This window comes from Equus caballus, chromosome 29 (genome assembly GCF_041296265.1).
Source record: "Equus caballus isolate H_3958 breed thoroughbred chromosome 29, TB-T2T, whole genome shotgun sequence".
Classification (NCBI taxonomy): domain Eukaryota; kingdom Metazoa; phylum Chordata; class Mammalia; order Perissodactyla; family Equidae; genus Equus; species Equus caballus.
The window spans coordinates 41,174,073-41,201,532 of NC_091712.1; the positions used below are offsets into that span (position 1 = coordinate 41,174,073).

Sequence of the window (27,460 nt, forward strand, 5' to 3'; positions counted from 1 at the left end):
CCTTATAAGAAGATATTAGGACACAGACACACACGAAAGGAAGATCACGTGAGGACACAGGGAGAAGATGGCATCCACACACCCAGGAAAGAGGCCTCAGGAGAAACCAACCCTGCTGACGCCTCAGTCTTGGATTTCCAGCCTCCAGGACTGGGAGAAATGAACTTCTGTTGTTGAAGCCCCCAGCCTTCGGTCTTCGTTATGGTGACTCTGAGCTGTCTGACACACCTGACATGAGTGTGCGCCCATCCTGACCTTCCTTATCCTGCCAAGGTAGGCGCTTTCATTATTCTGGGTACGATAAGTAGCAGGCAGTGTTACACCAATGTTGCAGGGGTGTGGACGTCCCAACTCACCTAGTCATTAAAGTCTGACTTCCCCACCTTCTTTCTAGAATGTGCAGAGGCGAGAGAGGCCGTGAGATGCATCCGGCCAGAGGAGAGGGAGCAGAGATGAGGGAAGGAGGCCATCGGCAACACTTTCTGCATGGGCGCACGTCCTGCCACAGGGAGAGCTGGCTTCTCCAAGCCAGGCGCCCAACCGTAAATATTGTGATGTGGGGAAATGAAGATCAAACCGCTTGGTCAGAATTTAGAGATGAGAGGACAGACTGACATTGATTTATAGAATAACATAGAAACTTCTGCTCTTTTCAAATAGACAAAAACCTCGGGAACAGATATGCTATTTTTTCATCCTTATAAATAGACTATAATTGTCATATCCTCACACTGGGGTAGAGTTCACTTCTGAAATTAAATATGTCCTTGTGTACAATCCATCCTTCATAGTCATAATCAAAAGATGAAAATTTTAGTTTTTGTCTATTTTCCCTACTCATCTGAGCCATTGGTTGCTTTTTCTCTTAGTGTTCCCTGAACTTCCCATATTTCCTCATTTTCTTTAAAACAAAAGGCTCCACAGTGTTAAATCAAGATGAGAAAGAAACAAATTGTTTATGACGAAAAGAATCCCAGATATTTCTCAATCACCGATCTACTCTCAAGCAATGTATCTCTACTAGTTTAAATATTTCAAGTATTTATTTATGAAATAGAAGTAAATCACCATGACTTCATTGACTGACACTAATTTGTTGTGGACGTCCAGAAAATGCTGATGAGGTGCGACAGCTTTTTGTATTTCCTACTGATGAATGAAGGGAGACAGAAATAGAATTTCTTGGCAATTGGTGGTGTGTCCCGACATATGCAATCACTTCCTCCTATTGCAGAAAGGAAGTGCCGATAGGAGTTGCTTCAGGAAGATAAGATGTACAGAGGGCTATGCGGGGGAGGAGGAAAAAGACGACGGGTGGGAATGGCAGTAAATAGAATCTACAAGGGTGGCGAGACTGGAGTGACTAATACTTAATATGTCTTAGCTAATAGCCTATTGACAGGGTGACATCCATCAACAATTAACAACTTGTTTCAGAGACACCACTTCTGTTCTCATGCGATGTTGTTTATTACCTCATGGTTGCTTTTCTTTATTGACTATTTCAGCAACTCTCAATTCAGAATCTACTGGATGTCAAGCATTGTTGTAGACTTGGGAATTCCACAAGTGAGCCAAATACTCAAAACTCTCCGTCCTCAAATTCTACTATTAGCATATGAAAACTGCTGTCTTATGAAATGGGATATTATGGTCAGATTTCCTCCACTTTAGGTTAAAAATTAAGATTTAAGTTATATTTTGACCCCAATAGAACCCCTAAATGACGACAGAGTAAGCAGTGTGTGTATTTCCCCCTTGAGGAGTGGTATACATAGCCTAACAGAGACGATTAAGCATCATTCCATCCCCTGGGCAAGTTCTGTTTCTCCAGTCTCATTTGGGACCTCCAGGAGAGAAGTTCTTTCTCTTCCTCTGGATAGCAGTGGATACAAATGCAACTCCTGGGAACCCTGAAGTTATATCATCTCCCTGAGTGAAACCACCTTGACAAAGATGAGCCACAGGGTTAGGCAAGCTGGAGAGAATAACAAAGAATTGAAGGCAGAGTCTTGCTCAAACCATGCTCTAATCTTGCCCTACCTCCAGACTTAACTGTTATGCGAGTCCACAAATTCCATGAATCGTTTAGCTACTATGTGGTGGGTTTAAAATATGTATACAAATTCTTTGACACTTGCCCCTTCAAAGTTGATGCCAATTCCCCTTTCCCTTGAAAGTGGACCAGACTCAGTGACTTGTTTCTAATGAATAGAATGTGGCAGAAGTGATGGTATGTGACTTCTGAAGTGAGGCTGTAAAGACATTGTTCCTTCTGTTCTGTGCTCTCTTGGATGACTCATTCTGGAGAAAGCCAGCCACCACGTCTTAGGGATGCTCCAGCAGCCTGTGGAGAGCTCCACAGAGGGAGGAACTGAGGCTTCTCACCAACAACCAGTAAAAATTTTCCCTCTGTGTGAATGGGCCACTGTGGGGGCTGGCCCTCCCTTCCCAGTCAAGTCTTCAGATGATGCTGCCCCCACTGGCATACTGACTGCAACCCCTGAGAGACTCCACCTTATCTGACCTTCAGAAACTGAGAGGAAACTAAATCTTTACTGTAACTTGAAACCACTGACTTTAGAGGTAATTTTTTATGCAGCGGTAGACAACTATTGCAGATTTTGGTAGTCGAAGTGAGGTGACACCAGGAAGTGGGAAGAAGCTAGAATGATATTGAAGAGAGTGGTTTTAAGTGAAAACCAAAAGAAGCTTGAAAACAGTAGCAGTCAATGTCTGCTGGCCAGTGAGGAGGCTGCAGGGAAAGACTTCACATAAGGGGAAGGAAATGTGATCGAAAACAAGAAGAAAAGGAACTCTTGCTATGGAGCGGCAGAAAGTTGAGCCATATTGTCACTTGCAGGAATATGAAAAACAGAAAGCATATCTCATGAACTTGTGACTAGCTAAGGAGATTTCCAGGCAGAGTTTTGGAGATGCCATTAGGCTGTTTCTTGTCACAAATTGTAAAATGTGAGAGGAGATAGATGAGCTAGACCAAGGAGAAATAAACGAAAGAGCAAGCACTCATTAATATTGACAATTCCCAGCCTCTCCTGAGGGTAAACAATGCTAAAGTGAGGAAATGACTCCCGACAAAGGAAAATTGCAGAGCACTGTCAGGAACACATGACATAAAGTTGAAGACAGAATGTGGTTTTAAACTGTTAAGGCCTCAGAAAGATCTACACTGAGGTCTCAAAGAACCACTTGGTCAAACAATAAGGCTTTTAAGAAACTCAAGCATACAGTTCTTCTGAAGTCCCAGCAAGAACTCGAGGTAAATACAGACTTATCTTAAATATATGTCTTAGTGTGGCTTTGGTCATGTGAAGCATGTCTCAGTAAGATTCATGGGAGACTCACACAATTTTTCAAGAGAATTACAGTAGCAAAAAAACCCATTAGTTTAGACTTAAAAGAGTAGAGAGTGTTCAAAAGGAAATGATGCCTTTGGACCCTAAACTGCTACAGGCAAGAAGTAGCTGAGAAAAGTGCTCAGTTTTGAACATAGGCTTCATTTCATGGAAAAAGGATGATTCAGGGGAAAAACAAGAGCCAAGAGGGCAGAGCTGGAAGCCATGGAAAATTACTCATGTATCTCAAGTCCTAATTAAGGAAATTTCAACATGCGTCCTGGGGCATTTCGGAATTGTTACACAGAAGTCGTTCCTATGTGCTTCTGCTGTGAATGGAAATGTGTACAGCAGTTATCTTGCGCCTGCCACACCATCATACATCGGGGTTATGTGGTTTGTTTAGCTCACAGGTCTTCAGACCAAGAGGGACTGAATCCAAGAAGCTGAACTCTACTAATCACACCAATGACACTTGGGAAAGGAGTGAATTGAACATATTTTCCATGTGGGAGGGTAGACTTTTTTTCTAAGCAAAGTAAGAAATTGCTCTACACTTAAATCAAATTTCATAAAACAGTAAATCTTCAATTTGCCTTTTAGAGTATTTATTAAAAGACAATTATGATATGCATGGTGCTTTGGACTGAATCCAGTCTGTCCAAAGTTCATATGTTTAAGTTCCATCCCCCAATATAACCACTTGAAGTAAGGAAGTAATTAAGGTTAAGAGAGGTCATAAGGTTGGGGCCCTAATCCTGTAAGATTAGTGTACTTATAAGAGTTACCAACAAGCCTACTTGCTCTCACTCTACTATGTGAGGACACGGAGAGAAGGAAGCGAGCTGTCACCAGGAACTGAATTGGCCAGAACCTTGATCTTGGCCTTCTAGCCTCCAGAACTACAGAGAAAATAAATTTCTGTTTGAGCCACCCAGCCTGTGGTATACTGTTATGGCAGACCAAGCAGACTAAGACACATAGTATCATTAGTCGAAAACCCTAGGGTATTTGAGGATAAAAGCATTGACGATTTTGGCCTGATAACACCTCTTATATTAGTTTTGAGGCCATTGTTCCTTAACTTGTGACTTTGGCAATCTCCAGGTTTTAACTGGGGATACTATAAAATGGAAGTAATTTTGCTGTGAAGTTATAAAGCTTAAGGCACTTTGGGGATCCAGCTAAAGGAAAATTGAACTAGAGGTACTTTTAGTTTGGGTTTTCTAGGATATAGCTGTGCAGTTCTTTGTCAAATCTAGTAGGTTATTGCTAACTGGGTCAACAGAGGGATGCCTTGCAGGCTCACTCCCCTGCCCTCCCCACCACCATCCCAATATCAAATACCTTGCAATTCTTGATAGCAAGGCCTGCTGGGCTAAGCTATGCCCAGCTCGTTTCCTTGATCTTGTTGGAAAAAGCAGCTGCCTTCACAGGATCTGAAGTTGTGCAACTTATGAGTATTGTGCAAGTTGTGTGTTTCCTTTTCAGGATCATCTCCTAGATGGAAACACACACGACAAGTTTGGTTTTTCTTTAGAGAGTGTAAGTGAAACAGCATGGCCTAATTATTAGAATGTTCAAGCCTTAAAAATTGGGTTCCATGATGTTTGAAGGACTCCAGGATATGTATTTGAAGACTAAGAAGAGAATCCTCAACTCAAATGAGATGCAGTAAGTTTATTTAAAAGATAGATAAGCCTGGATATGCCATTGTATCTTCAATTTGGTAGAATGTTTTGGAAGGAAGTTATAAGCTCCTTACATAATTATATACATATGATGGATGTGTTTCAATTATTTTCCAGTGTATTTATTAAATAGAACAGGTGAAATATAGGCAAAAAATAATGGAATAGGAAGGAAAACAGAAAAATGTGTATTGAAAATAAAATACTTTTTCTGACATTGAGTAGAAAATTTAAAAAAAAACTTTTTCAGATCATACCAAAAGCAGTAATTCATTCAGGGTAAGAAATAAATTTCAAACAGAAACCATGAAAAGGCTTTTGACTTTTCTGATAATACAAATAATAAAGAGGAGTTCATCATCTGAACCCATTGTAGCAAGTTTTAAAACTCTCGCTGATTTGACACGAAATACTGGTATTGATTAAGTTAACGTGAAACACATACTAGAAATGGGACATTTTTGAAAAACTGGTTAATGAGTGTTGTCAATCAATTCAATGAATCATGAGTAAAATAAAACTAAAAAAAATTGTAAAATGCCCTGCAATCTTATAGTTTACACAGGGAAGAAACTTGAAAGAGATCTTCACAAATTTTACAACATTCCCACAAACTAACGTGCCATTACCAATAACAAGTTATAAAATTGAAAGATATCATTCTCAGTTATTAACTAAAAAATATTCTATTAACAATTCTAGAAGAAAAACAAAATTTTTCTGTTCACTCTATAGAATAATGATATAAAAAAATCTTTGCACCTGAAAAACCGCTAATTGAATATGCTACCAAATTTTTTTAAGTATTTCAGGTTTATATTAGGCAGTTAATTGAAGGAAAATTAATTTTCTGAATTTTATAATATTTGTCATATTTGAATGCTTTTATAAGAATTGAAATTTGATTTCTTTTCTCATTCTAATTAAGAAATCAGTTTATAATTAATTTCCTACTTTTTTTAATTTTTAAGGAGGGTTCCAAAAAATGTATGTTTCAAACCCTAGGAAATGGGATCCATTGTGCTAGGAACATTGATGAGTGGTGAATCTTCCACTTCCAAGGGACTTGAAAGAATAAAGAAAAAAGAGGGATGAGGGAAAATGGAGGATTTTTTTTTGGCTGAGGAAGATTGGCCCTGAGCTAACTTCTGTGCCAATCTTCCTCTACTTTACATGTGGCATGCCGCCACAGCATGGCTGATGAATGGTGTAGGTCCACGCCGAGAATCTGAACCTGGGAACCCAGGCTGCCAAAGCAGAGCATGCAAACTCAATGAGTAGGCCACAGGGCTGGCCCCAAAATGGAATTATTTTTAATAATTTTTTTTGCTTTACTTTTTTATGGCTCTTAAAAGATAAAATTATGGCTCTCCCAAATAGATAACATTATGTTAATCCTATCTTTAAAAAGACATTAATGAATAAAGACAAATTGTTAAGGTACATATCTCTTCAAATAAGAAGAGAAACAAAAATGATGACTATTCATTTCAAAAGTAATATGTAATTCAAGAACAAAGATCTGTCAAGATGAGAGAAAAATACTTCCCAAGTGTTTACAGTTGCTGGTATGGATGGCACAAAGATGAGAGAAGCAGAGAGGGGTCCAGCAAGTTCTTCCTGATTCCCTCAGAGTTAAGCCTCATCTTTCAAGACATCCTCCCGTAGAGAGTGCTGGAATGCCATCCTCTGTCCCAACCCACGGGGAGGCAGATGGAAGAACATACCGTGATATTCACAGGAGGCATTGGAAGATTTTCATGTATAGGTCAGTCTTAAGTCTCTGATTCATGTATTTAGAGAAAACGTTTTGTATGAATCTTCCAATGGAATTTAGCTAAATGGTTGAGTCCCATGGGGACTTTTAATAATAAAGGGCTTACATAATGTGAATGAAACGAGAATCTCTGCTTTGATCCAGGCCAACAAATGGATTTCTACATTGAATAATAGATAGGATAAAATATTTTAAAAGTGTGTATTGCATTGTTAATATCATGGTTGGAACTTATCAACAAGAACACTGGTGCCTACTTTTCCATAAAGACTTTTTTTGTAATGTGTAAATACAATGATGTACCTGATAACAACATTTTGGTCAACACCAGACCACGTAGACAAGAGTGGTCCCATAAGATCAGTACCAGAGAGCCTAGGTGTATGTAAAGAGGACTATACCATCTAAGTTTGTGTAAGTACATTCTGTGATGTTCACACAACAACAAAGTCACCTAACAACGCATTTCTCAGAACGCATCACCATTGTTCAGTGGCAGATGACTTTAATTCTCTTTAATGGTTTTATTAACCTACCATGTTCTTGAGACAATCAAAAGTTTATTAAATGCCTTAACGGTGGAAGCATTTTGGGAAAATATCAAGTGGAGACATGAGAGGGGAATAAGAGAAAGAGGAGGAGAAAAAGAGATGGAGGATGGGAAAGCCAGAGAGGACGGTCATGTCCCTTCAGGCTCTACAGTATTACAGAGGAAATCAAGAGAAAGGCGAGTTCCATAAAATCACAGAAACAAATAACATACCGAGGACCAGTAACAGAGACACACGCAGAGGGCGCCAGTGGGTGGATACCTTACCTTCCTTGTAAGTCATTTGTTTTCGATCATTTGTTTACGGAGAACCTGACTTGTCAACTGATGGATTACATTTATTTTTTAATGACAGATCACTGATATTTTTTGTATAATTCAGAAGAACTTTTAAACACTTCCGTGAAATTTGTGACAAAGTTCTCTCAGGGCCTACGCCATTTAAAAAAAAATCCTACTAACAGATTTAATGTTACACTTATCTCATTCTATCAATTAAGTAATAATTACCCATTGATACATAAACTAATAGAAAAAATATTTCCACTTATTTCATTAGAATATGAATTTCTAAATTTTCTTTTTATTCGCTGAACATAAAATAGTGTAATATATTTACGTTATTTTGATCAATCTTATGCAAACATTAATTATAATTATAACTCAGTATAGAAAAATGTAATCTTTAGAGCTATGGGGGCAAAATCAAAATATTTTACTTTTAATTTATATATTTTTCTCACAGAAAGAATTAACAAACAATCAATAAAAGCGTTCAAGGAAAGACATTACATTAAGATAAAATTCTATGGAGGCATACAATTGGAATACAGTTCAAAGAGAAAAAGGAACCATGTTCAATTTCCTACAGTTGAATTGCTTGTTTATGTCCTTTTAATAGATGACGCTCAGTATCAAATCACTTTGTTGTTAAAAGTCTGCTGACCACACTTAAAAGAGCAATTTCATAGTTTTATTTTTATCTGTCCATGTTACAGTATGCTGAAATTTGCATTGTTTGCAATTATTTAAACTTATGAGGAAAAATTTTATGCCAGTTTAATAATGATTGAGAGATTGCAGTTTGCAAAATAGCAAGATATAACAGTAAAAAAAAGAATTGAAGAGCACTGTTCTAAAGCTTCATGAAACATCCTTATCAAGGGAAAATTATCAGAAAATTGACATTTTTTTTTACTCTTTTGAATAGTTTTATCATTTTTCTCAAAATAGTGATCAATGAGAAATACATTTTATGTTTCTATGATGGCGTATGTATTGTTCTGTTGAATTAACAAATAATTTCATCAGAATTTCCAATGATTTTCTTTCTTGAAGCTCTATCTCTGATGAAGTTTATTTTGTTTAGATTTTAAAAATCCACAGAGTAAACGTTTAACCTTTTTTTAAATAACTTGGTTTATACGCATTTTAACAGAAACATATGGCATTTTAAGAGAATCACACAGGTGCACACATAGTTAAAGATTTTACGTTTTAGAACCTTAGGAATTTATTAGGAGTTCTTATTGTCTTAAATAATTAGCTTCTTTAGACACATAAAAGAAAATAAAAATTAAAAATTAAAAAAATAAACTGCAGTAGATAGCTGAAACTTATAGTATATAGTACATAGATGCAACCATCTGGACACATATGGAGAGGAGCAAAATATAGCTTTAACTGATACGTTCTGGTCTGAACAGATGTTTCCAAACCCACATGGAGGATATGAATCTCTGAAAATCACACACCATTTCCAGTGGCAGCATTAGAATTATCAGCAATGAACTGCTCTTCACTAAAATTAGCAAAAGCATAAAGACAGACGTTTCAGAGGTGTTTTATATGGGGAGTGGGTCACAATACACCCTTTAGGACATTGTCTTATGCATGGTAAGTGCCCACTAAATATGTATAAATGCAGCTACACTCACAATCACGTTAAGAAAAATTTTCCAGATCTGGAAGTGAGGCAAAAGGATGGCTATTTGTGTGTGTGTGTACGTGTGAGTATGTGTTAGTGGTTTAAAACAAAGGCGTGTACGAGGCTGAAATCCCCCAGTCATGACTTTGCTGTTCCTTCTCTCAGCTGACCTCTAATAATCACATTCCCTCTGCTCAGAGGCATCATTCTGGCCTCGCCCGTGAATTGCTGAGCCATCCTGCCATTTGGATGTCCTCCTCCTGCTCCTTAACCTGCACTGACTGCCTCCTTCTTGTTTTGGGGGGACTGGTATCCGCCATCTTGTCTTTAAGTACTACTACAAGTTATTTAAAAGCAAAAATTGGAGAAGATTCAATAAGACAGAGAGAAACAAGAGATACGGGAGAAAAGTCATCACAAGTCAAGATTTGCATTTGATTGACGTGGAGCAGTGTCTCTGCTCTCTCTGTGTGTCCTCTTGGGAACTTGTTCCCTGCCATAGGAAGGAGGTATGGAGAAGCATAAACCCCTCTCCTGAGTGGTCCCTCTGAGGCCTGGGGACTGCAGCTGAACACGTGAGGAGGGCGCCGTGGGGCTGACAGGATGGAGAAGAAGCAGCGGCTGGGAGGGCAGGCCTGGAAGTTGGCCCTGAAGGACAAGGGTCTGGGTGGCATGAAAAAAGCATAAGAATCCAAAAAAAAAGGAAGTACAGGTTCAAAGTTTTAAGTTAAAAGGGTTTTAGAGTCTATTAAGCCAACGGGCTTCATTCATACACAGACTTGCAGATTTTAAATGATTTGTCCACAATTGAAAAGATCAAGCTTGCGGCTGCCCCGCGGGCCCCATGTGTCCCACACTCTGCTGTCCCTCGGCGTGTGGTGGGGGCTCAGTGACGGCTGGGAAGACTCAGATGGAACTCTACTGTCTGAAAGAGCATGAAAGAATACTGGCTGAACGGTTTAAAAGGCATCATCTTCTCAACAACTGTGACCGTTCATTGAGGACACACTGAGTCCAAGGAGGGTCCCAGCGGAAAAGTGGAGAACAACGCTGATAACATAGGAGGACCAAACCCAAACGCGTTTGTTTGTTTCTCCAATGAGCAGAGTGCTTTGAAAGGGAGCCTTGCCTTGAAGCTGGGGATGAAGGGTCAGCCGAGGGAGGATCGGAGAATAAAGGGACAAGCGCAGGACAAGGGGGACAGGTGGGCCGACACCTTGGAAGGCTTACAGATGCAGTTGGGGAAAGTGATGGAGGCTTCGTGCTTCCCAACCTCACCCACACTGGACATGCCTTCCCCCTGCACTGGCCCGGCGTAGGGCCTTCAAACGGCTGCCCCACCGGGCTCTAATCACGAACAGGATGCAGACAGTGTTCCCCAAGTGGCAACAGCAGAGGACTCCTGTTGGCATCAGATTGTCCCAAAGCCAGCCCAACCTCCCGCCCACTCCTTCCCTGTTCCTGATCTAGTCTGAGTCACAGGCAACCAGAGCCTCGAGGAACACGTCCCTTCTGCCCACTCCTGGGCTACTACTATGAATGCTAATCCTGTTAATACTACTATTTCAAGACAGATTTAGAAAAAATAGTTCATTTCTAAAAATGTGTCAGCTTAACAACTTCCATCCCTGTGAGCTGAATAATGGGAAAATCTATGTTCTGAAGGACGTAAAATGTTTGAGTGGCGTTTCCTTCCCACACGGTCCTGCCTTTCTGTCCTGATTCTGACCCCTCTGTGCCTCCATAACAGACACTGAGGGCCTGACCCACCCAGCTGCCCCACGGTGCTGTCATCAGCGCTCTCTCTTCTCCTTGTCCAGATTTTAACGTTTCATGGATGTGAAACTTTTAAGCAGGAGATAAATAAGATCCCCAAGCATGTTTAGCTCAGGTTCCTGAGAGCTTAGAAATACGATTTCCTAACACCAAGCGTCCGATTCAAAACAGGAACCAGCCAGTGTAGACCCTCCTCCGGATCCTTGTTTGCTTAGATTCTCCTGTCTCCTGGTAGGAAGTCACATGCAGCACAATTTTAGCAGTTTACCTGGATTTTAGCAATTCATCTGAAGTCTCCAAGGGAAAACTGTGGCCGTGTTTTGACCTAAAGCAAGCAGGAATTCTCAACACGCTAATAATCACTCCGACTTGACTCTCAGGCCTCCTGAAATTCTCTTCAGACGCATTGTGCAGCCGTCTAGACAAAGGAGGAGTCCACCTCTCCAGCATATAAATCTCCGGGTACAAAAGTGATGGAGGCGAATTGTGATTTTACCTTGGATACATAAGGGGATTACAAAATGCAGGTATTTCTCTTCATGTGGAAGCCAGAGGAAGCCGAAGAAGTTGTATATTAACTTCTACTTTCACATCAGATGTATTAAAATGTGGGCGCTTTAGTTAATGTGGGGTAAAAAATAAAAGACAAAATAAAGTACCAAGATAACGACTCACCCCTGAAAATATATGCCTGAGTCTCTTAAATTTTTCTGCAGACATTAACAATGACATAAGAAAGTCGGTCTTTACATTATCACAAACCTGGAAATCGGTGTAAATGGTGTCGTTCTCAAAACGACTAAGAATAATTTACTTTCAGGGATTTTAATACTCGTTTCCCCTATATTTATCACAGAATGCTGCCCCCAGTGCCTACTAGGATTAAGTCAGAGCTCTCCCTCAGAGCAGAAAGTACATGCTATTCATTTCCAGTGGACACAAGATCAACAGTCACACGGCAAATCTTATTGCTTATTTTTTGTCAACTCCTGTTACATACAGACAGTGACTATGATTTAGGCATAGAAACACATAGTAAAAGGGTAAATAAATGAAATAACCTTACAGCTCATTTCTTGGAATTAAAGTCTGTCATGGGATCTCCTTGTACCTAAAATCACTTGCTTGAAAATGAAGAGGGAAATATTTTGTACTGGGATATATAAAAAATAATTTATCTTTATGGCTTTGAATAACACACTGCTTCTTACCAAAATCGGATTAATTTAAAATTATGAAAAAATTAATTCAAAGCTTTCTTCCCTTCCTTTTGAGAAGAAATCTCCCCATTGCACCACTGCATTTACAGAATGAAAGAATAAACCAAAAGAAATAAGGTTTCAACAGTATTTCATTGTCTGGCCAAATATTTGTGGGGCAGATCAGAGTACAGACCTGGGAATACAACTTTAAATAAATAACTGGTTATCTCAAACTCTGAGGTCTGCAAAATTGAGTTTGGACTTTCCCGTAAGAAGGCAGCAGGCTTTCCTATAAGAATCTGGATGAAGGTTCTGGGGCCATAAATCCTGTGAGCCTGAGGTACTGGGACGCACATTCCACGAACAACATTCTTGCCTTTCTTGCTAACACCAGACACTGGTGGGCCACTGTGCTCTGCTTTGGACCATCAGAGACCGGTAAATAGGGCTTATGTACAAGACAGAGGCCTCTCACTGGTGTTTACCAATTGCAGTCAGTTATACTTACGGCTCCTTTTACAGTATTGCAGATGGGCGTGCTTCTAAAGCTTCAAGGGGTTCAAGACATGCCACCCAAGGCATGTTGATGAATTTGAGCTGAAGGCACTCGAGCATCAGCAGATGCCGGAAGGGCTCTCTGACCTCCCTCTGTCTACCTAAAGCAGGTCATCAAACTTCCCGTGAGAAAGAGGCCCTCCCTGGACCAGGAAGAGCAAAACATTCTCATCAATGCCCAAGCGGACCTGTACAAACGCACCTACTAAAATAACCCTGGCCTTCCGTTAGTTGCCCCATGATTTCCTAGTCACTGGCCCACAATTTACTGCCCCTATCCCAAGCCCCTTTGTCTTTTTGCATCCCCACAATTTATCATTCTTTGTGTAAAAGGTATACAGGACTTGGGGCCTAATGACTTCCTAAGTCTTCATTTTCCTTCTGAAGACTCCCCTCTACATGTAAAAATATTAAATAAATTGGTATGCTTTTCTCCTCTTAATCTGTTTTATGTCAGTGTAATTTGTAGGCCAGCCACAAAAACTAAGAGGATAGCAGGAAATTTTCCCTCCCTTATAAACTCATCTTCCAAACATGCAGCACTGAGCTAAAGCTCCTTCAGAAGGTTTCCTCCCTCCCTGCACCTTCCTGACACTACAATTTCTAACAGGTGGCACCGTGGAACTTTCCTGGGAAAGCCCTCTCCTTTGACATCCAAATTGCGACATCAGTAAACCTTCAAAGACCCTATAAATTCAGCCAAGAACATAGCAGAACCTAAATAAATGTTTGTTGACCAAATGCCGGATCCATTCATTAATTTGTCTTCTCTATGGACAAAAAAATTAGCGAAGATAAGAATAAATCCAGGGGCATGATAAGCCATTTTTAGTAGGCTTTTCTTCGTGTAGAGTGCTCACTAAAATGCTCGTTTTAAAATAAAAATTAAATCTAACAGAAGTTATTTACTGACTGTGCACATTTTGTTTCTTCAAAGCTATATAGTGGAATATTATTACTTGGATTTTTTTGAAAGTAAAACATAAAAAAAGGAAGAACAAAAAGAAAACAGTACTATTCAGTAATAAGCCCTGAGTTTAGGAGGAGGTATATATATATATTTTTAGTCTCCAATATCAAGATGATTAAAAGTTTTCCAGCCAATTTTCTGTTTGATGCATAGAGATATTGCACAATATGAGTTACTCAATGCCCGAGTGTCACTCAACAGATATTAATTCTCTTCGTAGCAAGAACTATATTAGACGTTGGACATTGTGTAATAATGTGACAGAAAATAATACCTCGTGCTCATTTAGCAGTTTATGTTTGAAAAGCACTGTTACATAGTTACATCATTCCATCATTATCAGAACCCTGAGTTTGAACGAGTCGTTAGCCCAAGGTCACGCAGAAAGCAAGCTGCAAATCACTTTGGGTTAGATGATTTCCCTGGAAGAAACACGTGTGGATATCCAGTGTGATAGGCCATCAGAGAGGTTTATATTTTATTAGATGTCAAGGACGAAAATTGATGTTGGATCGAGAGATTTTCATGGGCAGTGAGAATGGGGAGGGACAGAGTTCAGTTTTCGCCATCGAGTCATCACGGATGAGCTGCGAGGCTACCATCAAAATCACATTTCTGTGTGTGTAGCACACTTTGGTGAACACAGTGTCACTGATGCTTTTGGTCGGCAGATCTTTAGAAAACAGCATGGAATCCCATCACGGGGGTACACACACTGCCCTTTCAGGACAGACAGACACAGAAAGCTGGCGTTTGCTCTGAACATACTTGTGAGTGTGCCAGGAGCTCCAAGCTGTAACTCGTTTCCATGAAACCCCACGTGTTTTTCTTACTAATGGATAGGACAAACCAGCATCTTCGCTGTTTGTGCATTATGTGTGATTTCTTCCAGTAATGAAGGATGATGTGCCACCAGCAGGGAGAGGAGAGTCCAAGGGGATGGACTGGCTGCCCAAGCTGACCACCGGGAGTCTGGGGTGTCCCCGCCACACAGCCTGGCAGAGAAAGCTTTCTGCGCACATACCTGCTCCATCTGCTTTTGGGGTCACGTTCTGGGCATGAATAGGAGAAAAAGGAATAGGGCAGGAAGCCACAGCCTTCTCTGTTTCCCCTCCCTCCTGCAGTAACCCATACAGCATGAACAGCGTGTGCGCAGAGGCCACTGCTCACATGCTGCCAATCAAATATGGACTTCAACACGTGATCCAGAGTGGGGAGGATGCTTGGGACCCCCATCCTCACCCCAGCGGGGAAACTTTCTACCCGGAGATGGGTGGAAGTCATGGTGTTCAACCTCTAACAGATCGTTGCTGTCCCCCAGTGCCTAGGCTTCCTTGGCAGGAGGCACAAGACCACCCCCAACAGCGGGCTTAACAAGGACCCAAAGGGCAATGCCAGCAGAGGAAGTTCTGGAAACCAGCAATGATTTTTAAACTATATCAAAAGAAACTCCTAAGGAATGTGGGTCACTTCCTCAAGGTCACTTCGGACCAGTCTTCCTTCAAAGCTCCTCCAGATCCTCGAGACGGCCCTTCTCTCCACAGCAGTCCAGTCACCTGGTGTTGACAGCGCGGCCCACTTTTATATGTAGTTACAGCCCTGTCTGCCTAACGTGCACCTACAGAGAACGGCAAGCACTTTCTGAGAACACCGTCAAACACGGTCGTCCTCACGGCACCTGGCATCTGCCCCTTGGGCTCAGACTGGGTTGTAGAATTCCCCCACTTTCAATCACAGATCACATCCTGGCTAGGAAATGAGTAAAAGGGAAAGCCCGTCACTATCCATTTAAAACACAGACAGTGAGTATAAACAGAGCATAAGCCCAGAGGACGGAAAGAAGTGGGATCAGGGCGCTGAGTCCACGACGGTTCACCTGAAAGGACTTATTCCACCACACCCAAGAACCCGACAGCAGTGGGTAAAACACGTCGGCCCTTTGGGAAATCTTATCTTAAAATTTCGGATGATTTCAGTTAAAAAGAAATTACATGCACAAAGGTAAAACAATACTCAATTTTTGTTTTCTCCTTGAAAATATCTCATGACTCAACTTAAATTTACCTCCTCTTTGAATATGTTTACAATATATGGGTCGATGATTGCACATAATATTTAATCATGTAATTATAATACAATTATAGGTACAATTAATTATAAATATAATTAATGTTATTACGGTTGGCCCTCCATATTCATAGGTTCCTCATCTGTAGATTCGTCCAACTGGGGATGGCAAGGTCTACAATGGCTGTGTCTGTACTGCACTTGTACAGACGTTTTTCTGGTCATTATTCCCTAAACAACACAATATAACAACTATTTACAGAGCATCTACATTGTATTAGGTTTTATAAGCAATCTAGAGGTGATTTAAAGTATATGGGAAGACACGCATGGGTTATATGCAAATACTATGCCGTTATCTCTAAGGGACTTGAACATCCTCAGGGTTTGGTACCAGCAGATGTCCTGGAACCAATCTCCCATGGATACCAAGGGACAATTGTATATGAATATTATAATTGACTATAAGTATTATTATATACATTATATATATTATAATAGATATAAAGTAGGTTATATATTATTATACTGTATATATGTTATTATGCTATGTAATTATATCACATTTTTATGATTATATCATTATAATCCAAACACTATATTATATGTGATATATTGTAATATATACTATATACTAATTTATAATATATTATATGTAAATACATTATAATATGTGATACAGTGTAATATATAACTACTATAATATATGCTGCATATCTATTATAATGTGGCTTATATAATATATGCTACATGTATATATTACATGTATATATACATGCTGGTGTATATTGCATGTTATAGTTTTATATAATTATACACTACTATAATATCATCTATTATGTATACATCACTTCGCACGAGCCCATGGGTGGCTGATCATCCCCATGAAGCCGCTGCTCTCGATCTTTCCACTGAGAGCCCAGCTTTTCTTTGTGAGGGTTGTTGGTTGCTGCTCCTGCTTTTCATGTCCTCTCTCCACAGCCCCAGGTGCACGGCCCCACCCTTCCCCGTCCCACCCACTTGAGGTCCCTGGGTCTGATTCGTCTGGAAGGCTCACAGGGGCTCTTGACTCGTCCCACAGCGAGTTTTACTTAGTGTTGAAAACCTGGTTGAATTTGCTAAAATTTTCACCAGCTGACCTCTTTTCCACATTGTCCCCACATCCCCAGTTTTCCTACTTCAGTACATATAGACGTCTTTCAGCCAATTGATCCAGAAAGACGACCAAGGTGGCTGCCAGCTTCATGAATTAAGTCCTAATAACCATGAAAGGTTAACATTCAAAAATTAATATAGTTTCAATAATCAAGGTCTAAACTGTACCAAATTGTGTTTGCCTACTGGCTAAGGTGGGTATTAATGTCTCAGTAAAACTAATTAGATGCGAAATAGAAGGTGGAAATGATGAACATGGAAACTGACTCAGAGGAAAGCTCACGAGCCGCGTGTGCCCCGAGCGGGTAGTCCTGCATCTGCCACTTCTCACTGTCCAGCCTGGACTGCAGCATCGCAGAAGCTGTTGTGTGACTCTTCCTACAGGTGGTCAACGCCGGGGCAGTCCCGCCCCTCCCCGACTTCAATATTTTGCCCCCTGCAAAAGGGTTTTGCCTGTAATACAACATCCGGGGAAGCCTTTTCTCTGCTGGGGGGACAGATGCTTACCTAAAGCATCTAAGCTTATAAGTCGAATTTCTTATCTTTCTGTAGACGGGTCCATAAAAACTTACCCTTGATGGTGAACTTATTTGAGCAATAGGGCCAAGCATGAGAAAAAATGTTTCTCTCAACCCTTTGGCTGAGGAGTGCAGCGGGCTGGGGAGAGAGGCTCAGGCTAATTCTGGGCAAGCAGGCAGAGTCTCCGAGGAAGACACCTCTAAAAATAACCACCAGTTTCCCTCTTCCTTTAAACCTCGCTAACAGGCTGCGAAGATTCTATCCAAGGGACTGACATATTTGCAAAAGTTATATTTCTCAGCCTCGTGAGAGGCCCTCACTAAGCAAACAGCTTGTGGGCTGCCTTCGAAATGCAGACTCAGCCCAGCACCCTAAAACGCATGCACCCCATGAGTCCACCATGTTCCTGCGAGGCAGTGCAGCTCCCTGTCTGCGCTCTCCCGTCCCACCCAGAGACCCTCGGACGGACGGCCTGGTACAGAGGTCTGCAGGCCACCAGGGCCACTGGGAACCTGCCCCCTTGGGATGTAGTTGTTGTGTTTTTCTCCCTGAATCCTGGTTGTTTGGCTTCTCTTCCTGACTCCTGGAGGCTGCACTTTCCTCAGCAGTTAATCTGGGTGCTCCACGGAGTAATTCTTGAAAGCTAGCACCCATGGAATTCCCACCACTCCTGCTCTGCTCCCAGGGGACACTGTTTTGATGACTTCATGAAACTGTCCTTAGGTGGAAGACAGAGAAAGCACAGCTCCTTGACGCCCACTGCATCCTATGTTCCTCTGGGCTTTGCAGCCTTTAATCCTTGATAGAAAAGTGGCTGGGGGCCTTGTGGGAGGGGTCACTGCAGCTTCCTAAGATGACCAACACCTCCACGGATGACCGATGTGCTGCCTCTGAACAGGGACGCTGACCTGGAGCTGGTACTGCCCACGGGGCTGTAATTCTGTCCCAGTGTGCGCCCACGGAGGGACTGTGGTCACAGAAAGTCAGCACAGGTGACAGACTAGCGATGAGCTGAGTGGACGGGTCTCCTTTAAAGAAAGAGGGCAGAGAAGTGCACGACAGAGTCCAGGGCACCATGAGTCTTGGGAACGCAAGTATTCCACATTCACTGACACCTGTTTCCTGTGTCCCCGTGGGGTTAAGGCACCGTGCAGGACTTTGGGAAAGAAACATGAAATAGAGACACTGTTTTAAATGAGCCTGCCAGGCAGCGGTGGTGGGACAGGGATGAGAAGCCGACTAAGTGCACAAACAGCAACTGTAGGAGGTAATTGAAAGGTGCCCGCCACCAGAACAGAGCATGCTAGAGAAATGAAAAAACGCTGGCATTCTTTCTCAAAATATAGGCACCTGTGGACATCCTACATTCAAGATCTTGGTGCCCAATTAAGCGCATTAATTATTTTATAAAATGATTAATTTGTATAGTGTTAATACCTATAAGATCTTATCTTGGACAGGTCACTTAAAATCTCTGGTTTCTCTTGCCTCTACTGAAGAAGGCAGTCAAAAGTGATGAGCTCTAAATTCCTTGATAACATTATGATTCTAAGATTCTAAGGTATTCTGAGCAATAATAATAGAAATCAAAGTAATTACCCCTGATCTAATTATGGTGTAATTAGGAAGCAGGTGATGCGAGTGATAATGGGCCTCCCCTCCTCTCTGAAATGGATTTTGAGTTTGGATTAGTACAGTGATTGCCAGACATTGTTATTCTGAACCCCACTGTCTGCTAAGTGGCTTTCAATTAATTGCGTGAAATGCTGACTCATGGGTTGCCAAAGTCCTCACTCAGAAGGAAAATGTCCATTCAAGTCAGATGGACTAAAATCCATAATAAAATGGGTGCCCTGAGGCTTTCCTTTTAGGATTGAAGTTAAGAGCCCATTTTGCTTCTCAATGATTTAGGGGTTTTGTTTTGTTTTGTGGAGGTGTATTTGCATGTTCACTTGGCATCTGAATACTTTTGTTCTTTGATTTAATCATGATAATTTTGGAATATCAAGGTGTAATTGAATTCTATCTGAAAAACTAACTCTGGAGAAGAAAGAATTCTCTCCCCCCTCCCTTGCCCCCAACAGTCAAATAATTGGAGGCTTTGGGGAAGATAGAATTTTCGATAACAAAAAAGTACAATTATTATGCTTTAATAATAAAAAATAGATTAGAATGCAAGTTTGCCAGAAATATTAGGATAGAATAGAAGACTGCTAGACATTATCGTCTGTTGAGACAGACAGCCCCAAACCACCTCGTGACCTCCACCAGGTTCCTGTCACTTTTGTCAGTGAGGCCATCTTGACAGAAGAGCCTGGGAGGTGCTGCTTGATTTGCTCATTAAAAGCACTACTTTATTCATAATGGTCAAAACTTGGAAGCAACCAAGATGACCTTCAGTCGGTGGATGGATAAATCAATTACGGTCCACCCAGACAATGGGATATTATTCAACATTAGAAAGAAATGAGCCATCAAGCCATGAAAAGACAGGGAGGAACTTTAAATGCATATGAAGTGAAAGAAGCAAATCTGAAAAGGCTCCATCCTGCATGATTCCAACTACAGGACATTCTGGAAGAGGCAAAACTATGGAGACAGTAAAAGATCAGTAGTTGCCAGGGGTTGGGGAGGGAGGGATGAATAGGCGGAGTATAGAAGATTTTTAGGGCAGTGAAACTACTCTATATACCATAATGGTGGATCCATGTCATTATACATTTGTCCAAACCCATAGAATGTATAACACCAATAGCGAGCTATAATGTCAACTACAGACTCTGGGTGATAACGACATGTCAATATAGATTCCTTTAACAAATGTCCCACTCTGATGGGGGATGTTGATAATGGGGGAGGCTGTGTGTATATGGGGGCAGAGGGGAAAATGGGAAATCTCTGTACTTTCCCCTCAGTTTTGCTGTGAACCTAAAACTGCTCTAAAAACTAAAGCCTTACTTTAAAAAACAAAAACAAAGCCAGGAGTGTAATGTGTGAAGGGGACAAAAGCCTTGCAGCGGGAGGTCACAGCTCTCTCATATCTCCTATCGGTGAGAGGCCTTTCTAGTCCTGGCAGCTGCTAAGGAGAAAAGAGAAGTAATGTGTTCCTCCCTGGTTTCAGGACATGCTGTTTACTAGCTGTTTGCTGGACTGAATATTTCCCGGTGTGGATTTTGAGGCATCAGTGATGGGCAACATTATAAGGTAGAGTAAATCTTCCCAGGAGTTCATCCATCAAACCAGCTACGCAACAGTGCTCTCCGCCTACAGGCCAAAGATGGCCCCAGAGCAGGTCGTGCTCCTGTATAGCAATCATGACGGGCCAGACACGTTGCTATGCCATGCTTCGTGGAAAGTCCTCTGCAACCTGTGGAAAGGAACCCAACAAAGGAGAAAAACAATCTCGCTTGAAAATATGTATATTATATCTTCTCAAGTAAAGACCATCCCATTTCAGCGAGGGCTTTTGCATGATTGTATGATTATTAACCATGAGATTTTAGCTGGAATTTAGATACAGAAAACTATAAATGAATGACTTCATGAATAAATAACCAGCCAGTTTGGGTTCGTGTCTTTGCTTGTCTCTGTGGGCTCACTATTAGAAAAACCATCTTTTCCTTCCTTCCCCGGCCCCTTCTTCACCCACAGGGCCTTGAGGAAGCGAAGTCAGGGTAATTCGGTGTCCAGGCAAGATGGGCAGGTAGACAGTGCAGTTGGGTGCTCACACTCAGCCCCCAGCCATCCTGCCTTCAGCTGCATTGGGTGCTGGTCCCTTGGTGTCTTTGATGCTAATGGCCACCTCTTCCCAGTTCCTCTCTCCTCGAAGCCACTCCACCTCTAATAATGTCTCCACGGTCTCTGATTTTGGCTTTGATCTTGGTTCTGGCTTCCATCAGTCTCCCTTGCCATTTGGTGGTTCTGTGCAGGAAGCTCTGGGTCACACCCCATGATTTAATGGTCCCTGGGACATCTGCTCTGGCTGTGACGCTCTAGTTACCCCTCCTGGTGAAGGTCCTGGTGTTAAGAATGTGACGTTCAGACTACCAAGATATCTGAGAGACCACATACAACCCCACGTGAAAAACCAAGTGAATTTGTTAATGAAAAAGTCTGTACTGTGTTAGAATGTAATTATAATTTCACCTTAAAAATGCAAGAAGGGGGGATTTTGTGATGCAAAACTCATGAAAACACATTTTATTTTGTGACAGAAGGAGACGACCTGGCAATTTTAATTGTAGTTGTTCAGCTGGGGTGCGCTGTGGGTGTCTCGCAGAGGGCAGCTCAAGCACTGAGCCAGACTGAGAGGCCTCTGGCTGAAATTAAACAGAAGGGAAGTCAAACACAGTAGTCAAGACAGGGTTTTTAAAAAATTATTGCTAGCAATAAATTTGCTTTTTAAAATTTTTGCAGAAAAATTGAAAGGAAGTTCAAAAGTCTTCCAGCAAATTTCATTTTAGAAATAGCTCTGGGAAAAAACAAAGACTATCTGAGATTGTCTTACTCTTTGGTGACATTGTCAGTCTAGTTCTTTATTAAACCCTGTCCTTGAGCTTTCCTCATTCACCGATTATTCTAATATTTTGTTTATAAAGCACTTTTGGGTTTAGAAAGTGACCCCTGTATTTTTTTTCAATTTGATGCTCATTATTTGCCTTTTAAAAGTGCAGCATCCGAGGGTCACAGGTGAGAGTTCCCCAAACAGGTGGCAGATGCAGAAGCAGAGGGGGATGCTGAGCCTCTCGGCCCAGTGCTCTTACCTTGGGCTTTTAGAGGACTCTCCTGAGTCTTTCTGGAACTAAAAGATTCTTGTATTTCTTCTATTCTTACTCTCTGTGTTTTTGGAACATCAGGATATTTTGGTTAAACAGAAAACAGAACTTAGTACTTTCTTGTGGATCCGTAGACAAATAAATGGAACCACCAAGTCTCCCCGCTCTTCCCCCTATATATGAATATATGTACATATGTGTGTGTATATATACATATATACACAGGCATATATATATACACAATCGAGTGTTGCTTCACGATGGGGAACCGTTCTGAGAAATGTGTCCTTAGGTGATTTCGTTGTTGTGTGAACATCACAGAGTGCACTTACACAAACCTAGATGGTATAGCCTTCTACACAGGTAGGCTCTGTGCTGCTAATCTTATGGGAATACCATCATCTACGCAGTGTCTTCTTGACTGAAATGTCATTACATGGTGCACGACTGTGTATATATATATATGACGTACATATGATATCTGTAAGCATATATATTAGATATACGTATTTATATGTGTATGTATATCCATAGATATATACTCACATATATATAACTGCATATATACAGATATACATATACACACATATGTTATACACACACGCGTTTGTCAGGACTTTTCAACCTCAGCACTTCTGACATCATTTGGGGCCAGATGGTTCTTGACTGTGGCGACCGCCCTGTGTGTTCTAGGATGTTTAGCAGTGTCCCTGGCCTTCACCCACTAGATGCCCATGGCACCCCTGCTCCTGGTTCTGACAACCACAGCTGTCCCTAGACACTGCCAGATATGTCCCGAGGGGCAAAATCTCCTCTACTTGATCAAGAACTACTGATGTATATACATATATTTTTTTTCCAAGAAATATACATAAAATGTAAAAATGCCTTTTATCCTAAAAATAAATGAAAATTTTATTTGACTTTCGTCACTGAATTAGCTATTGGAAAATAGCAGATTTAAAAAATTACTTTTGTCACCCCATTCCTTACAGACCACGTCACACCACCTAGTCACACCACCTGGCATTTGGACCAGATCTTCACAATTCTGAAATCACTGTTTGATCCTTATTTCAATAAAATGCACAGCTCAAAATGTAAAAAGGGAATATTGTTCTACATTTCATCTTCAGATTTCCTTCCAACTGTTTTTGGAACTTAACCAAGGGAATATGACTGCCTTGTGACTCCATTTATTAGTGTGTGCGCCACTTCATTTGTGTTTTGAGGTATAATAGAAAACATTGCTTAACTCAAGAGACTTGTGACTAATTTTAAAAATATTATCACGAAGCCACATGGCTCGTGGTCCCTGCAGTAAGCAGGCCTCGGGGTGCAGTGTTGTATGAGCCCCAGTGTGGTGAGTGTGAGCTGTCAGCTGGGCCTGCAATTGGGCAGCCCACTCACCAGGGGAGATTATCCTCCTCCCCAGGGCCCTGTGGACTCCACGGGCCCTTCCCCACTTCTCCTAGAGCTCAGTCGCTGCCTGGGCAGATCCTCCCCATGACGTTAGGCTCAGTCAACTAAATAGTCTCATGAATAATTTCTCTCCCCTAGTGTCTTCTCAGATGGTAGAGAAACCATCAAGTTCCAGCCTTGTCATGAAGAATCTCACAGTCGGTGGGCTGTGGGCTTCCATGCCACCAAATTCCCCCAAAGTCAAAGTTTGTCCCAATCTTATAACTAAGTACCATTCAAGGGGCTGTGATTTTCAAGGCTGCTGAACAGGATTAATATTCTAGAGGTTTTTCTTAAAAGTGAACAAAAACAATCAAACAAACATTGTAGGTTGTTTACCAATAATGCCACTGAGCTCCAAATCTCTGAAAGGTGGCATTTGCCAAGAGTGAGTAGAAACAAAACCACTTAAGTTTACTCTGAAAATAGGCTGGGTGTGGACAACAAAATAGAGTTCAAGCAGATAAACAGTCTGTGACCCAAGGTGAGGAGGAAGGTTGCTCTTCCTGCCAGATGGTATTATTGGTATTAACACCCTGAAGGTAGGCATCGTCAGAGGGCTGAGGAGGGCAAGGAGACTCGAGACTCAGTGCTTAGAGCAAAGTGAGCCCAAGGTTAAGGCCAAGAGGTGCAGATGGGGACTTTGAGAGCATTGTAATAGATCAGACTTTTAATCATAGAGACTGCTCAACTCACCACCACCTCACATGCCTTCAGAGGCCAGCCTGACAGTATAAGTCAGTATGAGAAAAATCAATGTCTCTCTTAATCTATGTTTCATTTTCCCAGTTTGGGTAGACATATGTTCAGCAAAATAGTTCCATAATAACAAACATGAACATGGCAGCTTGACGGCCAATGGTAACTCACGTGGGACTTCAGTGTGGGGTGCCGGTGGTGGGACCTGGAGAAGCTGGCTCTCCCACGGGGCAGCATCACTCAGCTCCAGAGTCTAGAATCCATGGGAAAAGGTAGGTTCACGGTCTAGATCTTCCCATTTTTTCAAGAGAGCCCAGAATGGGTGTCTCCACATTTAGTTGTTAACTCAAAATTCTTTACAACTCTCCGGGGAAAACATGCCCGTAGGTGAATCTGATCTATAGTCCTTCACAGTGAGAGCTCTGGGTCCTCCTCAGGTCACCAAAGAGACGGTGAGTGGAGGCTGCACATCGTTCCAGCTGCCCACTGGACGGTTACCCATCAGAGACTTGGGTGCTCTGATCCCAAGTCTGGGACTCTTCACACTCTCTCCCCAGAGGGTGAACCGCGATTCATCTGCACTGTCATTCAGTCTAACTAATCACCCCTAAAAAGTGGCAAACCTTTACTCATTGAGGGTCCTTTCCTTTCATTTACCATAAAGCCATATAAAGTCCATGATTTCTTTAAAACATGCGCTGAGATCCGCTTCTCAAGGAAGCCTATCTGAAATACTGCACTTGCTTAGAATTTTGAAAATGTGTATCGTGGAAGTTTAACTACCGTGTCTGTCTTTATTTCATTTCTACTTTCTAGCTTTATACACATACACACACACAAACTCTGCTCTCTCACTAGAGACTACATTCTGCTGAATTAAAAGAAGGTTTTGAGAGTGTGTGTGTGTGTGTATTTTTGTGCAGTGTTCACCATGCCTACATGAGAGTTCAGGGTACAAAAACCCACATGTGAACACTGAGTTGATGCAGTACGTGCTGTATGAACATACGGACGATGGCGCAAGGATCAAGCCATGCTCTATTGAGAGAGCAAACATGGGCTTTTTTTTTTTCAGAAAGATTAATATTGTGAAAGTCCTATATGCCATGAAAATACAAATTTCACCCTAACCGTAATACTGATGGGAAATACATTGCTTTCTTTTGTCTAAGATCCAAATGTTTCAATGTTTGAAGCTGAACGAAGTTATGATTCCTATCACTGGCTGATGAAATGAAATGCACTAGTCAGCCAGGTAGACTAAAACTTGGGCATCTGAGTAAAGCTCCTGTGTTCCTTCACCCTGTGCATGACAGATCCTTTCATAAGTTTGAGAAAATATGAGGTGAGTTTGTGTACTGAAATCTAATCATGATCGTTCAGCCGAGGCCTTCTGGCAACTCTAAATATAGAAGTATTTTACAGATAAGGATTTGGAACACGCAGAATGATTCTGTGCTCCTGGGGAAATTAAGGCTTTGGGATGTGATGTGTGTTGAATTTTCCTCTTGGACAACAGGTCTTTGTTGAAGGGTGGACTCCAGCCTTCCTCTCTGAGCTGCAGAGTTCTGCTGGGACAGATGCACCACGACTATTTACGATGCATCAGCCCTGGGCTAGCGACCAGAAGATATAGATCATGGTCCAACAAGTTATGCGCCTTTAGAAAATCACTAAATCTCTATCTGCCTTCCCTGGCTAAGGAGCATCATTCTGCCTGACCTATATATCGCACATAATTGTTGTGGGAAGAATACATCAATAATATTAAAAATAGCAAACAAGTTGATCTTAATTGAATGCTATTTTGGTCTCATACCCTTCGAGGTGTTAAAACATTAGAGAAAGAATACTTCTATGAATGAAGAAACAAAGTTTCAAAGGAAGAAAGAGCCACCTAAGAAAGCCAGTGACTGAGATTAGCAATTTGTTTGGGAATAATAATTATAATAAATTAAAATATTATTCATTCAACAAATATCTGTATGCTCACTTTGGGCCAAGCACTGGACAACACAAAACCATGAGACATATTGATTTAGACATAAAAGATAGATCAAAGTACACTTGTTAATTGATTATTGGTATACATTCTATTTCATCACATTAAGGAAGTTATTGATTTTTATATGGAACATTATTTTATATGCCACACCAATTGCTATGTGGTCAGGGTAGACCTTGCTTTGTCGAAATTTCTAAAAAAATTTCAGCGAAGTTTTTCTAAATGACATAAATCCTGTTGCTTTGACTGCTGTCTCCCACAGTTTTGATACTGGATTCAAGAAGTGTTTGCTCTATAGCAGTTTCAGTGTATTTGGAACACTGGAAATCAAATGACTGAGCCAGCCATGTGTTGTGCTGTGGTGGTCTCTCTCCCATCTCCCCTCCTGAGGCCAACTCAGACACTGATTCTAATTCTGCTCCTCAGCCTGACCTAGTCCCTCGTTAAACATTTTCCCCATCCCTTCTCTAGTTCACTTTCCACCTAGAAGAAGGGTTTTGCCAAATAGTCAACGTTTGCTAAATCCACGTATCCTTATAAATTCAGCTCTGGAAGCTGAGAAGCGGCTACAAAGTGAGATGAAAGAAGGCGGCAGGAGAGGATGCAGGGGCTTCAGAAAGCAGCTCCTGCAAATAGCCCACCAGACATGACCACAACTGGGAAAATTCAATGGTTTCAACCATTCTGGCATTGCCCCAGAAGGGCTCCCCATGCCTGCTGTGCACGGAAATCGAAGGACTCACCTGATTTCGCAGTGTGACATGTGCAGTAAGAAGTGCTCTTTGCCCCGTAACTTCTGAGCCTGCATGTCCAAGGCAGGATGGGTGGAAGCTGCAGGGGAAACCCCACTGCATTCACAGCTCAGAACTGGTTCCTGTTGCTGCTGCAGACCCTTGCTGCTCTTACTGCAATGTTGCAAAGGCACCACTGCCGAAACCTGACACCACCGGCTTCAGGAAAGTCGGCCTATGGGAA

General features: G+C 41.5%; 1 long non-coding RNA gene across 1 annotated transcript; it reads right to left on the reverse strand.

Moving 5' to 3' along the window:
• Nucleotides 1-20,948: 20,948 nt before the first annotated feature.
• Nucleotides 20,949-27,450, reverse strand: LOC102150507 (uncharacterized). Its single transcript, XR_289761.4, has 3 exons — nucleotides 27,229-27,450; nucleotides 24,652-24,733; nucleotides 20,949-21,864 (listed from the first exon to the last, which is right to left on the reverse strand). It is a non-coding gene; the product is annotated as an uncharacterized lncRNA (long non-coding RNA).
• Between the last annotated feature and the right edge of the window lie 10 nt (nucleotides 27,451-27,460).